Source organism: Camelus bactrianus, chromosome 36 (assembly GCF_048773025.1).
Source record: "Camelus bactrianus isolate YW-2024 breed Bactrian camel chromosome 36, ASM4877302v1, whole genome shotgun sequence".
Classification (NCBI taxonomy): domain Eukaryota; kingdom Metazoa; phylum Chordata; class Mammalia; order Artiodactyla; family Camelidae; genus Camelus; species Camelus bactrianus.
The window spans coordinates 4,562,866-4,572,850 of record NC_133574.1 but is presented as its reverse complement, the minus strand read 5'-3'; positions in this window follow the sequence as shown (position 1 = coordinate 4,572,850).

The window sequence follows — 9,985 nt, the reverse complement described above, 5'->3', positions numbered from 1 at the left end:
TTTAGGAAGAAAGAAGAAGGAATTAGCCACCAGAGAGAAGACAGGACATCAAGCAGAAGTTTGGTATAAACCCATTAATTTTTTTAAAGTTACTCTGGCTCAATATATAAGTGGAATTGACATTGTTGTATCATGCCAGAGCATCTGCTATTGAAGACAGATTTTAATTTACTTTAAGTGGAAAATTGTGTCGGAACAGCATGGGAAATGAAGCACGCTGCATCTATCTGTACTCCTGAAGTGTGTCTCTGAGCTGCTCAGTTTTGAGGAAAAGTATCTTGTCTGGAGACAACAGAATTATTTTCATTGTTGGAATTTTTGAAGCTTCCAGAAGCACATCTGCAGGTGATTCTGTAAAAGTGTAGAGTTGACTTAAATAGCAGGAAATTTTAGCCTATTGAAATCAGGAGAAGTGAAATATTTTTGCCTACCACCACCACCAGGCAAGCACGTGTTCACCCAGGGAGTTTTCACATCAGAGGGAATGACAAAGCTGGTTCTCTTACCGAGGCCAAACTTGTTCTGCTCACTGCACAACAGTGATAAACAAATAAATCAGGAGACAAGGTTTTGGGGCAAGGAGTAGTAACTTTATTCAGAAAGCTGGCAGACGAAGAAGATGGGGGACTACTGTCCTGGAGAATCATCTTGCCCAAGTCAGAATTCAGGCTCCTTTTAAGCTAAAAAGGGGACGGGGTGTGGTTGGTTGTGCAAACTTCTTGCGGCAGGCATTCTTTGTTCTTGCAGCCGTCCACGTGTGTCAGACTGTGATGTCCCTGTAAACCTCCAACAAAACAAAGGCTATTCTCTATTTTGCAACTTGCCATCTCTGCATAAGTGCAGAAGTGCTAACATCGTTAAAGGTCAGAGCCCCGAGAATAGGCTTTCCTGTAGGTTTTAGGCTAAAGGCAACGTTGTTTTGCAAAAGGTGCAGAGCCAGCAAGATTAAGCCTGGAAAACAGGGCGCAGTGCTTCAGACTGAAGGAACAGATGCAAAGTGGCATCAGATTTGTTCTCAATTACAGTTTTAGTTAGGGGAAATTTTGCAGTAGAAAATCCTCTCAGTTGTTTTTCTTGCTTTGCCTGAGATCTCGTTTGTTGGATTGTAATCTCATGGTGTCTAAAACGTATGTTCAGATGAATACTATTAAAATCATATGGTGCAGAAAACATATCTGTTCTGCTTCAAAAAATGACTGAAACACTTATCTTTGTTTATTCCTATAGAATTTGGATTGAATCTATTCTCGACTTTCTTTTTCCTTCAAACCAGTTTTTTACTGGATGTTTTAAAGCCCAAGTGAAAGAATTTTGGAGAAGGCTCATGTAATTCATAAGAGCTTTACATCCGAATTTAAGACTGACCCATATTTATACTTTTAATCAAGGAACAAAATAAACTTTGTTAGTCGATCATTTATGAAGTTTTTAACTTTGTCCATGTAATCTTCTGGAAGTTCATAGCCTTAGACACTTGATCTAACAAAACAGGTATCATTGCTTGATTCTGTGAATGAAAGAATCCCAGTAGAGTTTCCTGCAAGTATATTTTATTAAAAATAATAAAGAATTCTTGCTCTCTAATAAAGCAACAGACAGAAGCACATACTGAGTGTTTAAAATAAATCAGACTATGGGTTAAGTTATCTAAACAAGTCAAGATATTATAGGGAAAAACGTATGAACTTGAAGGAAAATAAACATTGTCCAATTAATACCATATTTCTAAGAAGCAAATGATAAAAAAAAAACCTAATTTTTAAATCATTTATTGAAAAAGGATTTATATACAGCCAAGTTATCTTCATAATTTTTACATAAAATTGGGTTATCTAAATCTACATTATTAAACAATAAAATATACCAAATATATTTCCAAGGTTGATTGATTTTCATGATATTTATAATTTTTGAACATATAACTTACATATAACATATCCAAGCAGCTCTTGATTTTACCACAGTACTCTTGTCTACAGTTATTCCTATTCAACTTAAAAAATGCAATAGGCAAGGTTCAGGCCCTTGCTTTTGAACTGCCACTTGACTTCTGGATATTCCCATAGGTTAAAGACCAAAAGCAAAGTAACTATTCTACTTTAAAGCAGTTGCTCAAAGACTTTAAGACATTCACTATCTATACGCAGTTATAGGAAAGACAAGTTTTCTGAAGCTTAAAAAAAGAAATCTACTGCTGAAAATGAAATTCTGCCATGTCTCCTGACCATAACTACAAAGGCTCTAAATTAGTGCTGACTTTACTGTTTTCGTATCAGCACAGGCCATGATGATCATTTTCACATTCCCTTTTTGCTAGATGAACAAACGCTTGTCCACATGCTCAATACTGAGGGTTGAATGTGTGTGAAAGCCGTCAATCATAAAGCTTTTTAAGAACACAAAGTTACTTTACAGTGGGAAACAATATTACATAAATATATATGGGGAGGTACAAGCTCCAATGAAGATTCACAAAAAAAACTGCATTAATTTCAAAGTGGCATTAAGAAACATACTGAGAAATCACAGTAACTTTTTAAATGGCATTTCATTCACTTTGTGCTACATTAAAGAACATGTCTCAACATGTTCAATTCTGCGAGATGAATGTGCGAGTAATCGGTAACTCACCTATCATGTTGGGAACACACAATTATTTCGAGTGGGGAAATAAACTACATAAATATGTATGGGGAAGTAATAGCTCCAATACGGTATCACAGTGAAAATTCATGAAATTCAAACCGGCACTAGGAAACATACTGAGAAACCAGAGTAAGTGTTTCGACTGCAACCCATTCCATTTAAGCTAGATGAACGAACGTCTCTCCACATGTTCGATTCTGAGAGCAAAGTGTGTATGAAAGCCGTCAATCACCTAGCTTGTTGGGAACACACACTTTCTTTTCAGTTGGAAACTACACTACATATATATATACCTGGAGGTACAAGCACCAACTCGGTTTTACAGTGAAAACGGCATGAAGATCAAACCGGCTCTAGGGAAGAGACTGAGAAACCAGGATAAGGGTTTCTTCTGCGAACCATTCCATTTCTGCTAGATGAACGAAAGTCTCTCCCCATGCTAAGTCTAAGAGATAACTGTGTGTGAAAGCCGCTTTTCACCTAGCTTCTTGGGAACACTAAATTTCTTTTCAGTTTGGAAAAACACTACATATATTTAATAAGGGAGGTACTAGCTCCAAACCTGTTTAACAGTGAAATCTGCATGAACTTGAAACTGGCACTAAGATAACTTCTGAGAAAATAAACTAAGTGTTTTAAATGCAACCCATTCCAATTATGCTAGATGTACGAAAGTCTCTGCAAATGCTAAAATTCAAGACATCACTGAGTGTTAAAGCCGTTTTTCACCTAGTTTCTTGGGAACACAAAATTTCTTTTCACTTCAAAACTACACTTCTTAAATATATATGAGGAGCTACAAGCTCCAAATCGGTTATACAGTGAAAACTGCAGGAACATCAAACCAGCACTATGAATCAGTTTGAGAAAACAGAGTAAGTAACCCACACCTTTTATGCTAGATGAACGAACGTCTCTCCACATTAAACGTTCTGAGAGACAAGTGTGTGTGAATGCCGTCCTTCACCTAGCTTGTTGGGAAAAAAGTTTCTTTTCAGTTGGAAACTACACTACATACATATACATCGGGAAGTACTAGCTCCAACTCAGTTTTACAGTGAAAAATGCAGGAACTTCAAACCGGCACTAGGAAACAGACTGAGAAACCAGAGTGATTTTTTCATCTGTAACCCATTCCCATTGTGCTAGATGAATGAACATCTCTCCACATGCTCAGTTCTGAGAGATAAGTGTGTGTGAAAGCCGTCCTTCACCTAGCTTGTTGGGAACACAAAGTTTCTTTTCAGTTGCAAACTCCACTCCATACATATATATGGGGAGGTACTAGCTCCAACTCGGTTTTACAGTGAAAACTGCAGGAACTTCAAACCGGCACTAGGAATCTTACTGAGAATACAGAGTAACAGTTTCTTCTGATACCATTCCCTTTATGCTAGATGAACGAACGTCTCTCCACATGCTCAGTTCTGAGAGATAAGTGTGTGTGAATCTGGTCAAATACCTTGCTTGTTGGAAACACACAGATTTTTTCAGTGGGAAACTGCACTACTTACTCTGGCCTCTCAGTATGTTTCCAATTGCCAGTTTGAGTTTCATGCAGTTTTCACTGTAAAATATAGTTGGAGCTAGTACCTCCCCATATAAATGTATTTTGTGTAGTTATCCAATAAAAAGTAACTCTGTTTTCCCAAAAAGCTAGGTGATTGACGGCTTTCACATACACTTAAATCTCAGAATTGAGGATGTTTGCTGACGTTCGCTCATCTAACATAAAGGGATTGTGTTGCAGTAGTAACCATTACCCTGGTTTCTCATTATGTTTCCTAGTGCCGTTTTGAACTTCATGCAGTTTTCTCTCTAAAACCAAGTTAGAGCTAGTACCTCCCCATATATATGTATGTAGGGTAGCTTCCCACGGAAAAGAATCTGTGTGTTCCCAACAAGTTAGATGATTGAGGGATATCACACTCACTTAACTCCCAGAACTGAGCATGTGGAGACACGTTCATTCATCTAGCATAAAAGCAATAGTTTGCTGTGTAAACCCATACTCTGGTTTCTCACTATGTTTCCTAGTGCCAGTTTGAAATTCATGCCGTTTTGACTATAAAACCGAGAGGGAACTCTACCTGCCCATATATATTTATGTAGTGTAGTGCCGCACTCTGAAAAAATTGTGTTTTCCCTACAAGCTAAATGATGGATGGCTATTACACACAGTCAACATGCAGTACTGAGCATGTGGAGAGGTATTCTTTCATCTGCCATAAATGGAATGTTTTGCAGTAGAAACACTTATTCTGCTTTCTCAATATGTTTCCTCGTGCCGGTTGGAATTTCATGCATTTTTCACTGTAAAACCGATTTGGAGATAGAACCTCCCGTTATACCGGAAGTTAGTGTAGTTTACCATTGATAAGAAACTGTGTTCCCAACAAACTAGGTGATTGACTGTTTTGACACACAATTAACTCTCAGAATTGAGCATGTGGAGAGACGCTCGTTCATCTAGCATAAATGAATGTGTTGCTTTAGGAACAATTACTCTGGTTTCTGAGTATATTTCCTAGCGCCGGATGAAGTTCATAAAGTTTTCACTGAAAAACCGTTTTGGTATTAGTTCCTCCCCATATATATTTATTTATTGTAGTTTCCCACTGTAAAGAAACTGTGTGTTCCCAACAGCTAGTTGATTGACAGTTTTCACTCACATTTACCTCTTAGAATTGAGCACGCGGAGTGACGTTCGTTCATCTAGCAAAAAAGAAAGGGTTGCTTTAGGAACACTTACTCTGGTTTCTGGGTATGTTTCCTAGAGCCGGTTTGAAGTTCATGCAGTTTTCACTGTAATACCGAGTTGGAGCTAGTACCTCCCCATATATATGTATAGAGTGTAGTATACCATTGAAAAGAATTTGTGTTTTCCCAACAAGCTAATGGAATGACTGCTTTCACACACACTTATCTCTCAGAATTGAGCATATGCAGAGACGATCGTTCATCAAGCATAAAGGGAATGGGTTTCAATTGAAACACTTACTCTAGTTTCTCAGTCTGTTTCCTAGTGCCGGTTTGTAGTTCATGCAGTTTTCCTGTAAAACAGAGTTGAATCTAGTACCTCCCCCATATATTAGTTTGTACTGTATTTACCCACCCAATCTAAACTGTCTACTCCCTACATGCTAACTCATAGATGACTTTTGCACACATTCAAATCTCACAGCATAGGATGTTGAGAGGCGTTCGTTCGTCTCGCATAAAGGGAATGGTTTGCAGTAGAAACACTTATCTGGTTTCTCAGTATGTTTCCAAATATCGGTTTGAAGTTGGTCCAGTTTACATTGTAAAACAGAGTTGGAACTAGTAACTCCCCATATATATGTATGTAGTATTGTTTCCCACTTAAAATAAATTGTGTGTTCCCAACAAGCTACGTGATAGACTGCTTTCACACACACTTAACTCTCAGAATTGAGCATGTGGAGAGACGTTCGTTCATCTAGCTTAATGGGAACTCTTTGTAGTAGAAACAATTACTCTGGTTTCTCAGTATGTTTCTCAGTGCCGGTTTGACGTTCATTCAGTTTTCACTGTTAAACCGAGTTATAGCTAGTACCTCCACATATATATGTATGTAGTGTAGTTTCCAACTGAAAAGGTATTGTGTGTTTCCAACAAGCTAGGTGAAGGACGGCTTTCACACACACATAACTCTCAGATATAAGCATGAGGAGAGACGTTCGTTCATGTAGCTTAAAAGAAATGGTTTCCAGTAGAAACACTTATTCTTGTTTCTCAGTATGTTTTCTAATGCCGGTTCGAAGTTCATGCAGTTTTCACTATAAAACCTAGTTGGAGCTCATAATTCCCCATATATATGTAGGTAGTGCTGTTTCAATCTGAAAAGAAACTGTGTGATCCCAAGAAGGTATGTGAATGACGGCTTTCATACTCACTTAACTCTCAGAATTGAACACGTGGAGAGACGTTCGTTCATCTAGCATAAAGTGAATTGGTCGCAGTTGAAACTCTTACTCTGGTTTCTCAATATTTTTCCAATGCCCTTTGAAGTTCGTGCAGTATTCACTGTAAACCCGGTTGAAACTAGTAACTCCCCATATACATGTAAGTAGTGTAGTTTCCAACTGAAAGGAAACTGTGTGTTCCCAACAAGGTAGGTGATTGACAGCTTTCACACATACTTAATTCTCAGATTTGAGAATGTGGGGAGAAGTTCGTTCATCTAGCAGAAAGTAAGTGGTTTGCAGTAGAAAAACTTACTCTGGTTTCTCAGAATGTTTCCTAGTGCCGATTTTAAGTTCATGCTTTTTTCACTGTAAAACCGAGTTGCAGCTAGTACCTCCCTATATATATGTATGTAGTGTAATTTCCCACTGAAAAGAAACTCTGTGTTCTCTGCAAGTTAGGTGATTCATGGCTTACTAACACACTTACTTCTCAGAATTGAGTATGTGGGAGTCATTCGTTCATCAAGCATAAAGGGAATGGGTTTCAATTGAAACACTTACTCTGGTTTCTCAGTATGTTTCCTAGTGCCGGTTTGACCGTCATGCAATTTTCACTGTAAAATCTAGTTGGAGCTAGTACCTCCCCATATATATATATGGTTTGAAGTTCCCGACTCAAAAGAAACTGTGTTCCCTAGAAGCTAAGTGATAGATGGCTTTTGCCACTTTCATCTTTCAGAACTGAGCATGAGGAGAGGTGTTCATTCATCTAGGACGAAGGTAATGGATTGCAGTAGAAACACTTATCTGGTTTCTCAGTATTATTCTAGTGCCGGGTTGAAATTTATGCAGTTACCACTGTAAAACCGAGTTGAAGCTAGTACCTCCCTGTATATACATATGTAGTGTAGTTCCCAATGAAACAAACTGTGTGTCCCTGAATGCTAAGTGATAGACGGCTTTTGCACGCATTCAACCCTCAGAACTCAGCATGTGGAGAGGCGTTCGTTCATTTAGCATAAAGGGAATGTTTTGCAGTAGAATCCCATACTCTGGTTTCTCAGTATGTTTCCTAGTTCCGATTTGAAGTTCATTCCATTTTCACTGTAAAAGCAAGATGGAACTCTACCTCCCCATGTATATGTATGTAGTGTATTTCCCCACTTTAAAGAAAATATGTTTTCCCTACAAGCTAACTGATACATGGCTTTTGCACAGATTCAACATGCAGAACTGAGCATGTGGGTTGGCGTTCTTTCATCTAGCATAAATGGAATATTTTCAGTAGAAACACTTACTCTGGTTTCTCAGTATGTTTCCTATTAGGGGTTTTAAGTTCATGCACTTTTGACTGTAAAACCGAGTTGGAGCTAGTAACTCTCCATATATATATATTTAGAATTGTTTCCCACTGAAAAGAATCTGTGTTCCCAAAATGTTAGGTGATTGACGGCTTTCACACACACTTAACTCTCAGAATTGAGCATCTGTACAGACTTTCGTTCATCTTGCATAAATAGAATAGTTAGCAATAGAAACATTTACTCTGGTTTCTCATTATGTTTCCTAGGGCCGGTTTGAATTTCATTCCGTTTTCATTGTAAAACGCATTTGGAACGTGTACCTCCCCATAAATATGTATGTAGTGTAGTTCCCCACTTTAAAGATAATATGTTTTCCCTACAAGCTAAGTGATAGACAGCTTTCACACAGATTCAACTCTCAGAACTGAGCATGGGGTGAGGAGTTAGTTCATCTAGGATGAAGGGAATGGGTTGCAGTTGAAACACTTATCTGGTTTCTCCATGTTTCCTAGTGCCGGTTTTAAGTTCATTACGTTTTCAGAGTAAAACCTTGTTGGATATAGTACCTCCCCATATATGTATATATGCAGTGTAGCTCCCCACTCAAAAGAAACTGTGTGTTCCCTACAAGCTAAGTCATATATGGCTTTCTCACGCATTCACTCTCAGAACTGAGCATGTGGAGATGCGTTCGTTCATCTAGCATAACGGGAATGAGTTGCAGTAGAAACACTTACTCTAGTTTCTCAGTTTCTTTCCTAGTGCCGGTTTGAAGTTCATGCAGTTTTCACTGTAAAATCGACTTGGAAATATTACCTTCCCATATATATGCATGTAATGTAGTTTCCCACTGAGAAGAAAATGTGTGTTCCCAACAAGCTAAGTTATTGACGGCTTTCACACACACTTAAACTTCAGAATTGAGCATTTGGAGAGACGTTTGTTCATGTTGCATAAATAGATTAGGTAGCTCTAGAAACACTTACTCTTGTTTCTCTGACTGGTTCCTAATGCCGGTTTTAAGTTCATGCAGTTTTCTCTGTAAAACTGTTGGGACCTAGTATCTCGCCATATAAATATATATATATAGTGTATTTTTCCACTGAGAAGAAACTGTGTTCCCAGCAAGCTAGTTAATTCATGGCTTTCACACACATTCAACTCTCAGAATTGGTCATGTGTAGAGGCGTTCGTTCATCTAGCATAAAGGGAATGGATAGCATTAGAAACACTGTAATTTCTAAGTATGTTTCCTAGTGCCGGTTTGAAGTTCATGCAGTTTTCAGTGTAAAACCCAGTTAGAGCTAGTACCTCCCCATATATATGTATGTAATGTATTTTCCCACTGAAAAATAACTGTGTGTTATCAACAAGCTAGGTGATTGACCGATTACTTGCACATTCAACTCTAAGAATTGAACATGTGGAGACGCGATCGTTTATGTAGCATAAAGGGAATGAGGAGCCATAGAAACACTTACTGTGATTTATCAGTATGTTTCTTAGTGCCAGTTTGAATTTCATGCAGTTTACTGTGTAAAACCGAGTTGGAGCTAGTACCTCCCCATATATATGTATGTAATGTATTTTCCCACTGAAAAATAACTGTGTGTTATCAACAAGCTAGGTGATTGACGGCTTTCACACACATTCAACTCTCAGAATTGAGCATGTGGAGAGGCGTTCGTTCATCTAGCATAAAGGGAATGCGAAAGCGATGGTCAATACCTATGCTTGTAAGAAAACAGTAAAGGGAGCACTAATTTAGAGCCTTTATAGTTGTGGTCAGCAGACATGACAGAATTTCATTTTCAGCAGTAGATTTCTCTTTTTTAAAGTTTAGAAAATTTAATTGTTTCCTGTAACTGGATATATATAATGAATCTTAAATTCTTTGAGCAACTGCTTTAAGGTAGAAGAGTTAGTTTGCTTTTGGTCTTTAACCTAAGGGAATATCTAGAATTCCACTGGCAGTTCAAAAGCAAGGGCCTGAAACTTGCCTATTACATTTTTTAAGTACAGTAAGAATAACTGTAGACTAGGGTACTGTGGATAACTGAAGAGCTGCTTGGATATGTTATATGTAAGTTAGAATTTCAAAAATTA